The sequence below is a fragment of the Myodes glareolus genome, chromosome 10 (genome assembly GCF_982192425.1).
Source record: "Myodes glareolus chromosome 10, mMyoGla1.1, whole genome shotgun sequence".
In the NCBI taxonomy this organism is placed as follows: Eukaryota; Metazoa; Chordata; class Mammalia; order Rodentia; family Cricetidae; genus Myodes; species Myodes glareolus.
Genome location: NC_142035.1, coordinates 22569555 through 22588589, shown reverse-complemented (window position 1 = coordinate 22588589; position 19035 = coordinate 22569555).

The window sequence follows — 19035 nt, the reverse complement described above, 5'->3', positions numbered from 1 at the left end:
TAAGCAGTAACACATACTTGATGCCCAGAGCACCTCTGGGAAAAAAATTTGTCTCACATTGCCATTGTGAAGGTAGCACCCGAGTGTCCTTGTGACTCTGTATACCAGAGTAGCTGTCTGAGAAACACTGTTCTGTGCTCTCACTCTGTCCTCTCGGCACATACAGCGCGTCTGCAATCGTCAGTTATCCCCATTTGACTTGTATGAAAATGAACTCGGGAACATCACCTCTCCAGGGCCACACAGCAGTAAGTATTGGGGACGAGTCAAGCCCATGCTCACTGGCACCCACAGCCCTCCATGGCTCTGATTTACCCTCGCTGCCCTTCTCTGTATAGTCTTTCCTTCTACCCCTGACCTCAGGTCTAGGCCTTGGCTTTGCTAACTAGCTGCTGTGTGACCTTGGACAAACTGGTTTGGGGGCCTAGGTCTCCTTCTATAGAAGAGAGTTAACTTGAATTTGGGGGTTCTGATACAAATTTTCCAGGGTCCTCCAAGTATTTGGCCCCGTGTTATTTTACAAATTACAGAAGGGAAATTGCATAGAAGACAGCATGTCTGCGGCATGAAAAAACAGGTCTCTTGTTTGAAGCAGAAATGATTGAATGTTGGGTCTTTGCATGTCCCGATTGGCAATTCTCTGTGTCTGTTTGTCTCTGTCATTCTTTCTCTTTCTTTGCATGTGTGTGTTTACATTTGTCTGGCGGTCAGAGGACAACTCTGAGGAGTGGACTTTCTCTGAACCACCACGTTGGTCTAAGGGATCAAATTCAGCCATCCTGTTTGATGAATAAAGAATCTGAAAACAAGTTAATTATTATTTGATGCTAGAAGTCTTTATGGAAGAGAAACTGTTGAAAGTAGACTCACCATGGCTGGTCTCAGAGCTCTTTTCCAGTTTCAACACATCCAGAAGTGAAGCTATTGGCAAGACCTGGCCTGGTTTTCAGGTCTCAGATGCAGGCCTCCTGGGGTCTGGCTCTTATTTATAAGGCTGGGTTAACATTAACAGAATCAGCAACAACAGTAACTTGCCAGCCCCTCCTGCGAGCCTCATGACAAGCCCTTTCTCTGCTCCTGAGCCTCCATCTAACGTCTCACCACTTGAGCAGGGGAAGAGTCTCCTGCCATTGATTGTCTCATACCATCAGTAATTATGTCCCCGACGTCATCCTTGTGAATATTAATATTCTCAGGGCACTGTGACATGCTGGTCTCTAGCTAATCAGACGTTGGCTTGCCTGAGGTACATCCCCTGCTGCATGACTGGAAACAGCCGAAGTCCAAACCAACACTAAATCACACCTGCAGATTCAAAACAAAACATGATGGCAGTGCTCACCTGAACTGCCCAGGAATCCTGGAGTCTTTGTAGTCCTTAATAGTCCCCATATCCTGTTGACCACAGACATCTCAGATTTCGTGTCTCCCTCCCCTGGGCAGGATTAGTCCATTAGACCGACCCATCTGGACCTTGCTTGCTAGAAAGTAGCCAAGGTCTGGGTCTTGTGCTTTTCCCCAGACAAGGCCCTGGCTCCTGCTATGGACTGTCCTACTGTGATATGGCATAAGAGCCAGAATCAAGCCTGTCGCTGGGGGCAGTGTGCTTACTGTCCTAGCCCTGCCTTTAGCCCCATCCTTGCTGGGCAGGCCCTACTCCATCCTGGAACATTCTGGTAGTTTGTGTAGTATTCTCTGACCCCAGGCTCCTGGGAGGTCAGATTCTGTTAGGCAGCAGCTGTCCGATCCCCAGGACCTGTCTGAATCCTTGGGTCCCGTTTTCTTGGATCTTTGGCTTTTTCCTTCCCATCTGTCACTTCCACCAATGTTTACTGGATGCTGACAGAATTACATCCTGAAAGTTAAATCTGAAAGAATTGCAGGACCAAAAAGCAGACAGAGTAAGGGCAATGTGGAAGAGGTGTGTATACTGAGTATAGTGGGGCCCTGTGGAAGAGGCCAGAGAATCAGCTCACTCCTCATCCTGCCAACCCTTCACTGGTGTGTGCCACATCCCAGAGAGTCCCTTCCGGTGTGGAAAGCAGATAGGTAGCAGTGTGTATTAACAGTGAGACGTCTTTGGGCTGAGGGAGCGGGATAAGAGAAATTAAGGGTCCTAGTAGGGTGAGCAGAGATGCTTCTATTTGAATGGGGTAATTTTTCAAAAAAATATTTATTATGTGTACAATATTTTGTCTGTGTGTATGCCTGCAGGCCAGAAGAGGGCACCAGACCCCATTACAGATGGCTCTGAGCCACCATGTGGTTGCTGGGAATTGAACTCAGGACCTTTAGGAAGAGCAGGCAGTGCTCTTAACCACTGAGCCATCTCTCCAGCCCCCTGAGTGGGGTAATTTTGGAGCAAAGATTAGGAAGGAATAAGTGAGGTGGGAATGGTAGAAGGAATCAGGTTGCAGGGACCAGACTGCCCCAGGCTTAAAGGGCTGCTTGCTGTAGTTGAGGCGTTTAGGTAGAAGAGAGACGTGATCTGACTTGTGTTTTGACAGCATTGCAAGCCCCTGTGTTGGACACACTGTAGTGGGAAGGGAGGAAGCAGAAAAACCTATGAGGCACTAGTGCCACCAGCCAGGTGAGAGGTGATCCTGGTGGCCCAGTCAGCGCTGTTAGCACTCCACCTGCTCTGTGTCTTGATTCAGTTACAGGAAGACTGGGCACCCCCACTTCTCTGACGTCACAAGCTCCCGCTTGTTTTTCTGTTCTCCCAATCTCTCCGTGGGCCCGGACAGCCCTTCTGATTCTCACTGATCCACGTGGGAAAGTGTCGCAGCGAGGAAGTGTTGTGATGTCTATCCCTGGTCTGGGGGACAGGATGGTTCTGTTGAGAAGCACTAGGTAAGTCGGACCCCTGTCGGCTGTGCTCACACCTGTGTGGATATTCCTGAGGGGCGCTGAGGAAGGTCTCTGCAGGACGAACAGTTAAGAGTGGGTGCACGCTTCCTGGTCAGGAGCCACCCAGGCATTTCTTCTAGCAACCAGAGCTAGCGTGTGTTGGGACCCTGCTCACTGGACACTGCATTGGGTCCTTCACCTGCTGTCCTCAGTCAAGAGCACCAGAGCTACAAGGACAATGTCATCCTTTTGATAGTCAAGCTCAAAGCAGCAAGGACATGTCCTCTCAGCCACCAGCCCTGATCACATGATCTGTGATGTATCCACAGTGGTCCTGAGGGCATCAGCCTGATGATGCCTGTGTGATCACCTGGAAAGGTGGTAGGGCAGACCCGTGGCTTCTTGCTCATGTTTCACACCAGACTCTATCCATATCCAGTCTGGTGGATTCCCAGCTCACTTGACCAGATTAACTCGAATTGATTGTACGAGGCCAGTTGGCCTCTTCCATGGAATGTTCCTTTTGGAAGGTGCAAAAAGACCCCAGCGTCTCTTGGAGTCATGCCCCTGAAAGTCTCTCAGCCTGCTATCTCCATAACAGAAAGCCCTATACCTGAGCTGTTTGAGTTCCACACAGAAGGAAGCTGAGCCAAGAGAGGGGCCAGAAAGAGCTAACAGCGTTGGAGCGTCTGGATTCAGCCCTGCCTGCAGCCGACAAACCCAGACTCGCTTCTGAATGAGCCAATAGGATGCCTCTTAATTGAAGCCCCTTTGTGTTGGGCTCCTGCTCACTGATCTCATCCCTATCCCTGCGGTGGAAGGATGGGGGAGGTGTGGTGACGGGCACTCATCCAGCGTGGCACTGAGCAGAAAACTTCTTCCTCCAAGCAAAGGAGCCTGGCCTGAGAGGAGAGGTGAACAGGGATGAGGTGGGCAGCCTGAAGCAACAGTACCCACTGGCCATTCAGCGTGGAGAGAGAGCAGGAGTCCCAGCTGAGCCCTACCCCCCCCCCCCCGAGCTCTGGCCTTCACTACCTGCCCATCTGCAAAGTCTGAAGATGTCAAGAGTTGTATGGCGCCTGCAGCCAGTCTCACCTATGTATGGTGAAGCCGCAATCCCAAGAGGAAACCAACTTTGTTACGTGGTGACCATGAGTTATTTCCTGCCCAAGCTCTTCCACCAGCAGCCTGAACAGGGCTGCAGACCTCTGCGCTGGCTCTGAGGGCTTAGTGGCTATTGATCTGCTGCTTTTGGCTCTGCTATCCAAATGCTTTGTGTGCTGCCTGCCACACAGATGCCTGTGCACCGAAGGAGAACGGGGCTGGGGCACCAAGGCAGCTGCTGCTGTTCCTGATGTGTTGACCACTGGAGGGAAGGCCTGTGGCGGGCCAGGCCAGGGTGGCCCTGGCAGAGTGCTCCCTCAATGCCAGCAGCAGACCCAGAGACACTAGTGAACTCTCCAGTGCTTGGGTGAGTCTGACTTCACTGCCCAAGGACTTAAACCCTGCAGCCAGGAACACAAATTCCGATGCCAACCGAGGTTCTAGGCAGGCAGGTGGAGGGCCCTGTGAGGACAGGGAGGATCCACTGCTGATCTCCACGCCACCCAGGACAGCCTGTTAAAGGTGAATGCCTAAGAGCCTTTAGTTTTTCAAGAGAAACTGGGAATCTGGGTTTTTATGTGAAAGTTCTCTATTTTTAAATGTTGGCAACAAATTGAGATTTCTAAAAAAATAAAAAAGCCCTGTGCAAGCCAACCAAAACCTCATTTGTAAGGCAGTGGGCTGCTACTTTCTGCCTAACTCTATGCTCTTCCAGTAGCTCGTCCATCTGTCTGTCCTCCCTGTAGTGTCCTTGTTCTAGTTGGATCCACCCCTGGCTTGCCTGGACATTCATTTGCTTCTATGTATGTTCTGGAAGCCTGCCAACACCACGGACAGTGGTGGGGCGGGGCCTTTGGGCGTGGCCTCTGGGCGTGGCCTATGGGTGTGGCTAGGAGAGCAGGTTGTGTTCAGCTTCTCAGGTAAGGAGGCTGGGGGCCATAGAGGCAGCTCCACCCCACAGTCCTCACAGAGGATCTGTGGCACTCGTTCCTATGCCTTGTTAAGTCATGGGCAAGCTCATCCTACTACACTGGTGCTGCTCATCCCTATGTGACCTGAGAGAGGGAACAGGTGTTAGGATGTGAGCCCAGCCTGTCCTGCTGATGGAGTGCGGGGAAGTCCCTGAGCCTCTGAGGCTCAGCTTTCTCTGTACAGTGGGAGTTGAAGCAGTTCTCAGGCTAAGCAGCAAAAACCAGTCATGTACAGAAAGTGAACCATGAGGTATACATATGAGTGACTAGGCTCACTTCTGAAAGCCTGGACACAGGAGGCCTTGGTGGGGCTCCTGGGCTCAGATCCTCGGCCTATCTCTCTGTCTTCTTTTCTTCCTTTTTCCTCCCTCTTTCCCTCTCTTCTTCCCTCCCTCCCTCTCTCTCACTCTTTCTTCTTTGAGACAGGATCTCAATATGTAACTCGTACTGTCCTGGAACTCATAATGAGACCAGGCTGGCCTTGAAATCACAGAGGTCTGCCTGCCTCTGCCTCCTGAGTGCTGAGTTTAAAGGCATTCACAACCATGCCCAGTTCAGCGTGGTCACACTTTCTCAGGTCACAATGAACCTTAGGTACCTGTCTGAAGAGGTTAGGAGAGGACATGGGGAACTGGCCATTATAGTTCTGTGGGACCAAAGATAGACCCAAGATGACAGACCCAGCTCCCCTCAGTGGTCACTGGGGCAGTGCTGGCCACAGTGCAAGGGGCCAGGTCATGATTAGTCTCATCTACTTCCTGTCCCCCACGGGGCAGATGGGGTCTCAAGGGCACTGTGTGAGAAAGGTGTGTACTGAGGCTCTCGGGCTCACTGGGTGCCAGTGTGGGGAAGGCCCTGTGACTCTCAGGATTCTCTGATGCAAGCAGTTGATCTCAGAGCTCTTCTGTTCCAGGGAGGTACCCAGACAGCCATGGCCAATGGAAGGAAGTTGTCCAATAACCTGTTCCTCTTCCTTCATCTCAGAAATGGGGAGATGGACCCAGCCTTGGCACAGGCTATAGCTGAAGTCAGCCAGCACACTTGTTCCAGGGCCAGAGTCCAAGCTATTCCCCATTCAGAGTGGATGCTGCTGCCAGGCTAGAACCCAGACTTACGAGATGAGGCTGTCCTTGAGCTAGGACCTTCTGCTTTACCAGACGCTGCAGCTCAACAAGAATGTCAGAAACCTGAGCAATCTAGTGTCCCTAAAGGGGCTAGGATTTCTCTATAAAACAGGAGCGTTGACTCTGCCTCCAGCTCCCATCAGCCTCCAGCTCCACTTTTGAGAGCTACGTGTACCCCTTCCCCCAGGAGCAGGAGACCCTTGTAGTGTGATGGGCAGAGTCAGGGTTTATGCACCAGGATGCACTGAGCTATGGCAATAAACACACCCTGAGTTGGCTCAGTACTACAGGGACTGGGGCCTGGCTAGAATGAGGAACTGTGCTTGCTTCATTTCTGTCCCGCAGCCCTGAGATCTGTGCCCAGATCAGAGGAGAATAAGCAAATGGTTGGCAAAATAATATCCTAGCAGCAGCTTCAGTCAAGTGCCTGTGTGTGCCAGACTCTTAGCATAGGCCATCCGTCATTCCTGTAGCAGCCGTGTGCTATAGAGGGACCCACACCCTCCCCATCACCTGCTCATCTGCCTGCGCAACCTGTTTTTCAGAGTTCTCCAGAGCCCAGGATTTCCCTCTGGCCAGGACAGCCAGCTACAGGCTTCCCCAAGCATCTATGACCAGGCGTCCTGCAGAATGGTCCTAACTCAGCTTCCCATGCCTGGTACTTAACCTCCCTTGGAATGGTCAAGGTTTAGCTCTGGGGGCTTCAGAGGGCAAGGCTGAGATGTGGGGTGAAGCCTTGGGAGTTCACCTACAGTCTTTGGGTGGTAAACACTGATTCAAGGCCGCCTCTCACGACAGATGAGCTCTGTGTTCTCAGAGGTGTGCACGCACAACCCAGAGCCTAACAGACTTTCACTAGAAAAGCAGCCTATCTTGCCAGTGACTTGGAAGTTGGTTTCCAGTTTTTAGATCACAAACCTTTCCAGAACATTCTCCCCAAGTCATTCTCAGCAACAGTGTTAGCATACCCAGTTCAAGAGAGGAAAAGGGTGCCCAGAGATTGAAGGCCAATGGTTTGTGAGAACTCAGTAGACTTAGGAGCAAGGACCCAAGAACCAAGCTTCCTTCTTCAGAGGCTTCCGTGGATCAAGGCCAAAGCTAGTGTAAGATCTAATCCAGCCTGAGAGCTCCCAACAACCAACCTGGATGGGGGTTCAGCCCTGAGCTGGAAGTGGGAGCCAGAACAAGATAGCTGTGGGAACTGGAGGTTGCTGATTACCTCACCAAGAGCAGATAGCTCTGAGAGGACTCTGGGACCTCCCATGTGCTGGGTTCACAAGCATGCACCACCGTGTGCCGTGTGCTGGGTTTACGGGCATGCACCCGGGATCACGGGCACGCACCACTGTACCGTTTTGTTGTTTCGTTTTCTTTTTCCGAGACAGGTTTCTCCGTGTAGCCTAGGCTGTCCTGGAACTCCCACTGTAGACCAGGCTGGCCTCAAACTCACAGAGATCTGCCTGCCTCTGCCCTCCCAGTGCTGGGATTAAAGGTGTGCACCACCACTGCCTGGCCCACTATACCCAGTTTTATGGATTTGTTTTGAGACAGGGTCTCAGTACATAGAGAAGGCTGGCCTCAAATTGCCGTGGCCTCCTGTCTCAAACTCCCAAGTACTGGGATTTACAGGCTGTGCCTCGGGCAGCTCAGGCAAGCACAGGCAACAGCTGCTCGCTAGCTCCAAATCCTAGCAATTTCATGTCAGTGCATTCTCAAGCCACAGCGTACTGAAACCAGAAGCTCTTGGCAGCATATTTTAGACACTCTTCAGACCTCGAAGCACAAACCTTGGAATCTCGAGGCTGTGCAGAAGGCTTCAGAGACATCTGGTCCAGTTGCCTTTCTAAGATGGTCCAAGAAGCCAGGAGCTGCCAAGGGGAAGAGAATTTGGAGTTCATTCCGTTCCCATCTGAGAGAAGAGGAAATTGAAGCTCAGAGAGGGTGAGTGGATGGTGCAGGGATGCACAGCGAGCCAGAGGAGGCATTGAGCCTCTGGTCTTGGCCTCACAGGCTTAGACTTAGACTCAGCTTTTCTATAGAGGCCTGGAGGGAATGTGGGGGATGAAAGAGGAAGTATTTGGGCTAAAACAAGGACTTTCTGGAGAGCTGTTTTTGAAAAACCAAGCCCAAAAGAAAAAACGGGAAAGCAGTGGCCTCCCTTGTTTTCTGCCCGCCTTCCTTTGGGCGCTCACTCTGCAGCTCTCCCGGCCTCCAGCTCTGTTCGCAAGCTGCTGCCAGCCGCCCACGGGCTTCCTAAAAACGGTCTCTGCAAGCTAATTCCAGAGGGTGAATGGCAGAGAGTGCCCGTGGGGAGGGGTGCTGCCTCCCAGAGGCTCCAGCCTCCTCCTGCTGGAGGAATACAAGGTCCTGCCCCTACCTTGCAAGACCTGACCTCTTGATGTAGGTGGTTTTCCTTCTTAAAAAATAACTCATGAAATTATTTTTAAGACATATTTATCATAAAATAAACAGGAAGGCAAAAAGAAAAAAGTAAAGGAGCCTGCTGAATGAAGCAGCATCTAAACATCTCCAGGCTTTGGACCAAGCACACATACAGATGGGCGGACGCTGTACACGATGTTCTAACGCCTGCTTTGCCTTGAAGTCACACATCGTGTGCATCTTTCCCGGTCAACAATTGCAGTTCGTCAACGTGACTTTCAGGGACTGTGTGGCATCCAGCATATGACAATCCCGCTACATGGGCCTGCATACGCACACTCTCTGTTCAACCAGTCTGTAGCACTGGAAATGCCAGTGAGCATCCTGGGACTAGAATTATGGGTCAGAGGATACCTCCCCCGTGCATGTGCGTGTGTGCGGTATCGCCTGTGAACTTCCCTTTTCATAGTGGCCATATAACGACTATGTAATGAAGAAAACTCAGTCGGGCTCAGTGGTGTCTGCCTATTTGGGACACTGAGGCAGAAGGAATGTTTGAACTCAGGAGTTCAAGCAGAGGTTAAACAACATATTGAGACATTGTCTCAAAAGAAAAAAAAATTAGAAAATACCCATAAGGAAAAACCCATACATTTCTCTAAATTTTTTTTAATTTGATTTTTCAAGACAGCGTTTCTCTCTGTGTAGTCCTGACTGTCCTAGAACTTGCTCTATAGACCAGGCTGGCCTTGAACTCAGAGATCTGCCTGCCTCTGCCTCCAGGCTTCTGGGATTTAAGGTGTGCATCACCACTGCCTGTCTCATTTCTCCAAATATTTTTTCTTTTTAAGACTTATTTATTTATTAAGTATACAGTGTTCTATCTGCATGCATGCCTGAAGAAAGCATCATATCTCATTATAGATGGTTGTAAGTCATCATGTGGTTGCTGGAAATTGAACTCAGGACCTCTGGAAGTAACAGACAGTGCTCTTAACCTCTGAGCCATCTCTCCAACCCCTCATTTTTTCAAATCTTAAATACCAAGATGTGGTTAATTATTTTGCTGTGAAGCTCCTCAGTATTTGTGTGTGTGTGTGTGTGTGTGCATGTGTGTGTGCAGGCACATGTAACAGGATTGCACTATGCATACTTCATAAAACTTTGCACTTGAATGTGCTCAGGTCAGTAGATTGCACTCCTGGCATCTTTATTGACTGCAGCATTCTGTTGTGCCTTTACCCGGGCATGACCACTCTCCTTGTTGAGAACTTGACTTCTTATTTTGCACAAGTATAAATAGTTCACTAATGAACACACTTGGAAAAACATCTTTGTTTTTGCCCATTCCTCTTCTTGGGCTCTATGCCCGTGACACAATGAATCAAGAAGAAGACCTTCCCTGACGTCTGTGACAGGTATTGGAACCGGGAGAATGAGGCTTCCGGCAGCTGCCACCCTCTGGCTGTGGCAGCCCCTTTGCAGTTTCCCCCAGAGCTCTCCCTTTTCCATCTGAGCAGCAGAGCTCAGGACAGCCCAGTGCCAAACGCTGTGCACAGGTGCGATGACAGATGAGGCCAGGCAGATTCAGGCGCTGGCTGGAGACAGGCCCTGTGTTAATCAGACTTTGGCGCTTCTGTACCTTGGACTGTGTTCCTCCTGGCGTTCTTGTGTTTGCTCAGACCCTCTGGAGTCATCCAGCCAGTTCTTGTGAGGTGGAGGGATGGCAGCAAGATTGGAGCCCCCTCGCTTCTACCCCACACCTAGGGAGGTGTCTCTGAATAGCTCTCTGCTCCTCAGCCAGGTTCCCCTCTGTCACTTGATTCCCCTCTGTCACTTGATTCCCCTCTGTCACTTGATTCAATCGGGTGCTCTCTCCTGGCCTATTTTCTTCCCGGACTCTGCTCTGGGGCTGGTGGTAATAGGGTAGAGATGGGAGGACAATGGTGTGTTTCTCCTGCAGATGCCCACCCGAGCCCAGGTGTGACCATGGAGGCAGGGTAGCTTCATTTCATCCATCAGGGAGTGTGGAAGGACTTAGAAAAAGGACTGAAAGACACCCTTGGGCCCTTGAGCCAGGGGTGGGCATGAAGAGCATGGCACTTAACTGGGAAGGAATTAATAGTCAACAATTAAGAGTCCCCAGTAGATGTGTGGTGCTGGTGTATTGAAATGTCCCTTGCTTTCAGTCCCAAGAGGCAGATGCTCCATTTCACAGATGACAGGCAGAGGGGAAAGTCACTAGTCCAATGTCTCAGCCAGCAGGTGGCAGAGCTGGATTTGGAGCCTGCAACTGTCACCTAGAACCACAATTCTATTCAGGCTCTCTATCTTTCGAGCCACCCTTGGCTTCCTAAAACCTCTCCTCTAGCCTGGATTGGGACTCACCCTGTGTGAACCAAGAGACACAGCTCACCCATGAGCCCCTAACTGCATCCAGTCAAGCTCACTCCCCCAGGCCAGCGTCCCAGGAACCCTCTGTGACTTGTGTAAGTGTTTGCACGGTGGTTCTGCAGGGTGAGTGGACAGGACAGTCCCCAGCTGAAGGTGGAACGCAGCTGAGCATAGCAGCCAGAAATGTGCTTCAGAGGGACCCAAAGTCAAGCTGGAGAGCCATTGCCAGCTCCATGGCTCTGAGCAGGTCGTCACGTACCTCTGAGCTTCACTGACCCCACCAGTAGAGACAGATGACAGGACCCTTCTTCCCTGTGTGAGCACGGTGGACACTCTCTGTGGACCCCCAAGGACACCATCGGGATTTGGCCCCTTCTGGTCAGAAGTAGCCCTCTCCCAGCTCCATGTCTCTGGATGCCATGGACAGACAACCTGATAGAGTCTGCCCCCTCCAGGAAGAGACCCAGCAAACACCTTCCCTGGCCCCATTCTATCCCTGGCTGCTGTTCTTAGTCCCTCCCCTTATCACTCATCTCCAGGCTGGTTTTTCCCTCCTAAACTAGCTCTGTGTCTCCATAGGAACAGAGCAGGGGGATGGGGAGGGTCCTCCCCCACGGAAGGGAACTTCATCTGGGGGTGTCTGGGAGTGGCTGGCTGGCAGCGCCCGGTGGAGCTTCCCCCACTGCCCCCCCCAGACCCCTCCATGAACAGCATGTTCCTCCGACTGTTATTTTTAATGCATTTATCCTGACGCTTAATTTATCCCGCATTGTGATCTGATTTAGCCAAGAGCACTCAGCGCTGGGCCTGCATATTCATGAGCCAGTTCATTCATGCTGCCCTGAGGATGTCAGGTAGGCAGCAATGGACAGAGGCCCAGGTCCAGGATCTCACTGCAACAAAGGCTATCATGGGCTGGAGGTTAAGTGCCCAAGCTGCAGCTAGGCAGGCTATGAGTGCAGGGCACACTTTGTGTTTGGGAGTACCATTGTGTCTAGGCTCTGGAACCAAAGTAGTTTAAACCGTTTCCTGGCTTGGCTGATGAGGATGCATTGCCTCCAGCAGGAGAAGGGGTCAGTGTGCCCACTTGAAGGATCAGAAGGAATCATTCGTGTGGAAGGTCACACGGCTTTTTTTTTCTATGTTTATGGGGGGATTGTGTGGGTACAAGTATGTGCTCATGTATGTGTGCATGCATGTGTAGGTCACAGGTCAACCTCAGGGCCATCCACTTTGCTTTTTGGCAGGGTCTCTCCTTGGGCTGAAAGCATGCAGACTAGGCCAGGCCAGCTGGCCGGTGAGCCTTAGGAATCTACCTACCTCTGCCTCCCCAGCATCAGGGTGACACGGTGCCATCATGCCCCTCTGTTTTCGCGTAGGTTCTGGAGATTGAACTCAGAGCCTCACACTTGACAGCCAGCGCTTTGCTGGCTGAGTCATCTCCCAGCCCCACGGTGATTTGCTTGATACATTTCCCTGTCACCCTGACAGTTACTATTGAGCAGTGGTTCCTCGTGGGGATTAGGCTTTACAAAGATGGGAGAAGATGTCATGAATATTTGGGAATCTGAGGGACGCGATGAACCCCAGGAGGAGAGAGCCTCAGTTCCTCAGTCACCCCAAAGCTGGATCCGAGGGTCCCACCTCTGCCCCTTGCACTGTGTGTACACAGAGAGGAAAGAAGAGAGCCCTTGCCCTGGCCTCCTGGTTACTGTATGGAAAGTGGCATGGGCTATGCTGAGCTACCTCAACACCAGAGGGCTGGCAAGAGCAGACAGTTTCTGTCTAGCGTAATAGCCTTCAAGGGCTCGAGGCAGTGGCTGGGGGTTAGATTTCCAAGCAGGAATAAGAAAGTCAGCAGTCACACCTGGCCATTTCAGGGGCTCCCATCCCTGTCAGTCTTTATGGCCATAGCATGAGAGAGCAGTTACCCAATTGCAGATGGAGGGCCTGATATGCAGAGAGCCAAGGGCTGAGTTAGCCTGGCTAAGCCCATGGGCTTGTGAGTCAGAATACCTTTGCTACAACGTTCTCAGGGTGTGCTTTACCTGCCGTGAGTCCTCAGACAGACTGCTGTCCACTGTGCCTCGGTGACTTTACCCACATTTCAGGACCACACCTTGTGACTTTAAGTACGGCTCTAAGGTCTGCCTGAGGCAGTCTGCACAACTTAGTGATGGATGCTCATGGCGCTAAGTGGTGCTCCTGAACTCCCTTGCTCCTCTCACATTCCGAGGAAACACTATCCTTCTAGACTTTCTTACAAGAACATGGGCTCCCTGAGGGCAGGGACCGTGTCTGTCTTGTTTATTGCTGTGACCAGGGGTTACTTGGTAGTGTTTGCTGAGTATTACTGTCTGGGGTAGTATTGGGGAAGCTACACAGTGCTAACTAGTAGATATTATTCTCTATCTTCAGCTTGCTTCATAAAGCATTCAAGAGACGAGTGTCACCAGCAGGTCTTAGTTGTCATTGCTGTGTCACCGTCCACCCTGCTGTGCAGAACTGGTCCTTAGGGAATTATAGACAGCTTCTGTTCACATGGATGCTAAGAGGTGAGGAGAGGAGGTGAGGAGGAGGCTGGGCTCCCAGAGCAGGTACCAGGACAGCTGCCGACTTTGCTTCCCCCTAGCCTGGGGGGCCTAGAAAGCTCTTTGCTCTTGTTACTTGGGAATCTTTAGATCTTTAGAGACCAGGGGAACAAGAGTCTGCTAGTCTGCCTAAAGTGGACTGGGGTGAGAAACTGCCACTGAAGACTCCTCTACACAGGACAGTGGTTCCCAACCTCACTCTCGTCCGGATTTGCAGTTTCTTTTAGGAGTTACTCAAGTGGCCCAAGAGTCTCCAAACGGCTGACCTTGAACACAGTGAGTCTGCTGCACCCAGCAGTCTCCAGGACTGTCACCCCACCTCCTTGCTGGAGCTCATGGAGCTGCTGGAGCCTCTCTAGCCTGTAGCATGAGGTCCTGCTTGTTGGGGTTTCTGTCCTGTCCGGTTCCCACAGTCGTTAGGTCCCAAAGAAAATCACACAGAGAGTCTACATTAGGTTATAAACTGATTGGTCCATTAGCCTCCTTGCCCCGCCTCTACTTCCTGTCTGGTTGACCTGCTTATACTTCCTGCCTGGCCAATCAGCATTTATTTATTTTTTTTTTTTTTTTTTTTTTCAGCATTTATTTAAAACATGATTTACAGAATACAGACAATTCTCCCACACCACTAGCCTGCATACAGACACACAGGAGTATCTGCTGAGCCGGTCACTCGCCTGAGAGCAGCCTGAGCTCCAGCCACAGCTGCCCTACCCCGGTGGCCCTCACCATCTGCCTGGCTCAGTGTCTGTGACTCCACTCAGCTCTGCCTGAGTACACTAGGGCTAGAGTCTCCAGGTCAGGGAGTCCCCAGTCCCCAACCCAGATGGCTGGCAGGACCGTCCCCTCTAGGTGGGACAACCATCTATGGCAGTGGCTTCCGCTTTAGCTTCCCTTCCACTCCTGGCTTCTTCCTTCTCCCAAGTTAGTTAACCACTTGCACCAAATCCTCAGCTCAGGGCCAGCATTTGGGAAGCCCAAGCCGAGGGCCTCCCTCAGACTCCATGCACTGCCGACTCCCACACACATTCTTCTTCATTCCATTTGTTTATTTATGAATGGGGGGCACATACAAAGTGGCACTCGTGTAGAAGTCAGAGACCATGTGCCTCCAGTGGATAGAGGAAAGGCAGATAGTGGGGCGCCAGCTTCACCTCAGCTCCTAGACAGGAGTCAGGCGCAAATCCTGAGCTCAGGACTCTGTATTGAACCAGGGAGGTGCTGATTTCTCTTAGCGGTCACTGGGTAAGCACCTACTGTATACTGCAGTTGTTTTGGTTTTTGGTTTTGGTTTTTGGTTTTTGAAGGTAGGGTTTCTCTGTGTAGTCCTGGCTGTCCTGGAACTCCCTCTGTAGACCAGGCTGACCCCAAACTCACAGAGCTCCGCCTGCCTCTGCCTCCGAGTGCTGAGATCAAAGGTGTGTGCTACCACTGCCTGGCTTGTATACTGATGATTTAAAACGTAAGTAAGAATAGGTGTACTTGGCCTGGGGAGGTCAGAGCTTACCAAGGAAGAGAGATTTGTCAACCTGTAGGTGGAGGATTGAGGTGTGTTCAGGAGAACCTGACAGGTGGAGCCATCCTTAAGATACATTATTAAGCCCTTGCTGTATACAAAGCACTGTGTGGATGGAAGAGGTGAGAGGAAACATTTATTAAGCTCTGAGTGTGTGCCAGGCTGAGAGGGTGCCTCCCATCTTTTACCTCAGGTCTTCTCATAAGAAGCCCGTGAACTGGGAGCCATTGGTGTCTCTACCTTGTGGAAGAGGTCCGAAAGGGTGACGTAACTTCCAGGATCACAGAGTTGGGAGTGGCAGGGCTGGGCTTCAAGAACCTGGGTCTGTCACATTCCTAACCCCCAATACTATTTTTTCCCCTCAAATCAGACCAAGGTCTGCAGCTTTTGTCTTAGACACCCACTGAGTGAACCAGTTTTAAAGAGAACAAGCCTTGGAAGCAAACCAGGCCAGGCTCCCAGCAAGCCTTTACCTGGGTCCAGCTCCTGCGGGGAAGCCCTGATCCTCAGCAGGGGCAGAGCCTGGCCTGTGACCTGCCTGCAGGAATACAGGACACCCGGAGTTACCCTCACTTCACCCTGAAGGGTCAGAGAGGGGGGCTGGGCCAGAACCCTCTTGTCTTTGTTCGTGGGTCTCAGATATGAACTAATTCAAAACTTAGTAAAAGCCCCAGGCTTGGACACGCCTCATGACCTCGCCAAAGGTCGCCAAGGCAGGGCCTGACTGATGATAGGAGGGTGTTCTGTCAAATATGGGGGACAGACTGGGGCTTTGTTGGAAGGGTTCTTGTCTAGTGTACCCAAATCCCTGGGCTCCATCCCCAGAACTGCCTAAAACCAGATATGGTAACACACACCTGAAACCCCGGCACTCAGGAGGTAGGGGCAGGAGGATCAGAAATTTGAGGTCATCCTTAGTTACGTAAATTACATACCAGCCTGGGCAGTGTAAAACCCTGTCTAAAACCAGGCAAGCACCTTGATGCTTAGTAGTGGAAACCAACTATCCAGTGTGTTCGCTGACTCAGTGTGGTCATACATTCGGACAGGGCACAGTGGAAACCATGTACTGTCATAGTTTCTGACCTGGGAAGACTCAGTAGCCACAGTGACTTGATGCTGGAGTCAATGTCTGACAGTTGAGACCTCAGCAGGGCTGCCAGTCCTAACAGCTCCATTGCCCTGAGGCTCTCTTTCTGAAGAGGGCTAGATTGAGCCTCACAGCATGGTGCTTGGGTTACAAGCCAAGACACCCAGGAGCACCAAGTGGGAGCTGCATGGCCTCTATGACCTGATCCTGAAAATCGCATGGCTACATTACTTCCACCATTGTCACGGCTCACACAAATGACACAGATCTCCTCTCAGTGGGACATCATGTAGAACTAGAGGTGCCACTGCAGGCTCCTCTGGTCACGTTCTTTTCCACAAATATAAACGACCACTGAAGTCAACAGGTGGCAGATGGCATCAAACTTGGACCATGTGAGTGAGCAGCTGCCTTGAGGGAGAGAGCAGCACCAGACAGGGCAGCAGTCTGATTAAATGCAGTGTGCCTTGCAGGTAACTTCCAAGATGTAGGTTACAGGACTTGTGGTGGCAAGGCACAGCTGCGCTGGCCGGAACAGAGGCCTCGTGTGTTTGTCTGCCTGCCCCTCATCCACAACCACCTACCTGAATACCCACCCACTCACCCATCTCGTCATCCTTTCCCTTACTCTGCCCCAGCTGCCGGCCTCTGTTAGTTCTGGTGTAACTCAGTTGGTTCAGCCGTTAAGCTGTTCTTCACAAACCTCACAGGATTACTTGAGTCAATAAGCCAGTAGATAGAAAGTATGCAGAGTGGTCCCCAGGATACAGTAAGTATCCGTGAGTATTAGTACCCGGAGTGTTACTGCTCTGTGAGTGTTTGCTAGTCAGCCAATGTTATTTATTATTATAACCACTGCTGTTGTTATTCCTCTTCCATTTTGTTGTTGTTTGTCAAGACAGGGTTTCTCTGTGTGGCCCTGGCTGTCCTAGAATTCACTCTGCAGACCAGGCTAGCCTCAAATGCAGAGGTCTGCCTGTCTCTGTCTCCCGAGTGCTGGGATTGAAGGTGTATGCCACCACCACCCAGCTTCATCTTCAAATTTACCCATTAATCTATCTACCCACCTGTGGTGGTTTGAAAGAAAATGGCCCCCAAAGGAAGTGGCACTCTTAGGAAGTGTCTTTGTTGGAGTGGGTGTGGCCTTGTTGGAGGAAGTGTGTCACTATGGAGGTGGGCTTTGCGGTCTCATATATGCTCAAACCACACCCAGTGTCTTAGACCACTTCCTGTTGCTTATAAGCCAAGATGTAGGACGCTCAGCTCCTTCTCCAGCACCTTGTCTGCCTGCACACAGCCATGTCGCACCATGGTGAAAATGGACTAAACCTCTGAAAATGTAAGCCACCCAGTGGAATGGCTTCCTTTATAAGAGTTGCTGTGGCCATGGTGTCTCTTCACAGCAATAGGACCCTAAGACACCATCCACTCTTCCATTCAGCTGAACTGCTGAATCCCGTGGACATTTAATTAATATGAATTTGACCATATTCTTTGTGAAAACCTGGTTAAAAGGCATACCTGGGGCTGGGCATGATGGCATAGCCACCTTTAATCCCAGCACTCAGGAGGCAGAGACAGGCAGATCTCTGGGGGTTTGAGGCCAGCCTAGTCTACAGAGCTAGTTCCAGGGCAGCCAGAGTTGTTACACAGAGAAACCCTGTCTCAAAAACAAACAAGATGGAGCTGGGCAGAGAGACTGTTAAATGGGCAGAGGCACAGCCTACTGATCCACGTTTGCTCTCCAGGACCCACAGAGTGGGAGGAGAGAATCAGCGGCTCCTATAAGCTGTCTTCTCACTTCCACACGTGCACCACGGCGCTTGCTTGTCCACACGTCCACAAGCATATGCATGTACCCACACGCTAGACAAATGAATGGGAAAAAATTGCAAATTTTTTTTTTTAAGGCCAATACTGTTGGAATACATGTCTACATAAAACTGGGGAAGCCCTCGGTGGAGGAGCATCAGGCAGACTTCGGGATGCCAGAGACATTTAAACTCAATATTAAGGGATGAACCCTTGCCTTAAACACAATCAGAAGAAAGGCTGCTGGGAAGAGCATGATGTCAGAGAGGTTGGAAAGACACAGGATACTGGGGAGACATCAAGGAGAGCAGGAAGGCATAAGGGACACAGGTCAGGAGAAGTGGTCCAAGTGGCTCCGAAGGACCTGAGGACCAGTCGAGGGAGCAGACAGTTCGTCCCACGTAGGGTCAGTTCCAGAAGTGTGTGGCTGTCACAGAAGAGACTTCAAAGTAAGAGCCATGGAGGGACATTTCCCACTCTGAATTCGAAAACCTCAAACTATTGCCTCACAGGTTAGGAGTCAATGAAGCAGATTAATGGCCTTAGGTTCTGCTGGTACTGGGAAGGGCTGCCCGTGGGCCATGTCTTCAGATCTACTTGCCTTTGGTTTGACTGTGGGCTACTGAGGCTGTTTGCTGCGTGTTGTTTGTCCTTACATTTTTCTAAATATCATTTTGGAGTTTAATTCCTGAATCTGAGGACTATTTTTTTTTCAAGCAGTTCTGGGAAGTTCTCTCAATACTTCCTCTGCCTGACTCTCTCTAGTGTCAAGAGACATTAAATAAACATAGACTTTTTCTGCCTATTCCCCCATGTCTATTCAAAACCGATCTTGCTTTGTCTCTCTCCCTCTCTCCTCCTCTTTCTCTATCTTCCTCTCCTCCCCTCCCCTTTCCTTCCCTTCCTTCTCTTCCCCTCCCCTCCCCTTTCCCTCCCTTTCCTCTCCTCCCCTCCCCTCCATTCCATGATAGGGTTTTTTTTTTCACATTTCAGATCACATTTTGCTGTTCACTAGAGCCTTACCTGCTGTTTAACCTTTCAGAGTATTACATCATCAACTCTAGTTTTTATTTCTGAAGCACGGCTTGCTCTTTGTGTAGTCTCCTGCTCCATGTTCATTGTTACAGCTTCCTGTATTATTCCTTTAGATAGACTGACTATATTTATTTTACATGCTGGATCCTCCAGAGCCAATACTAGA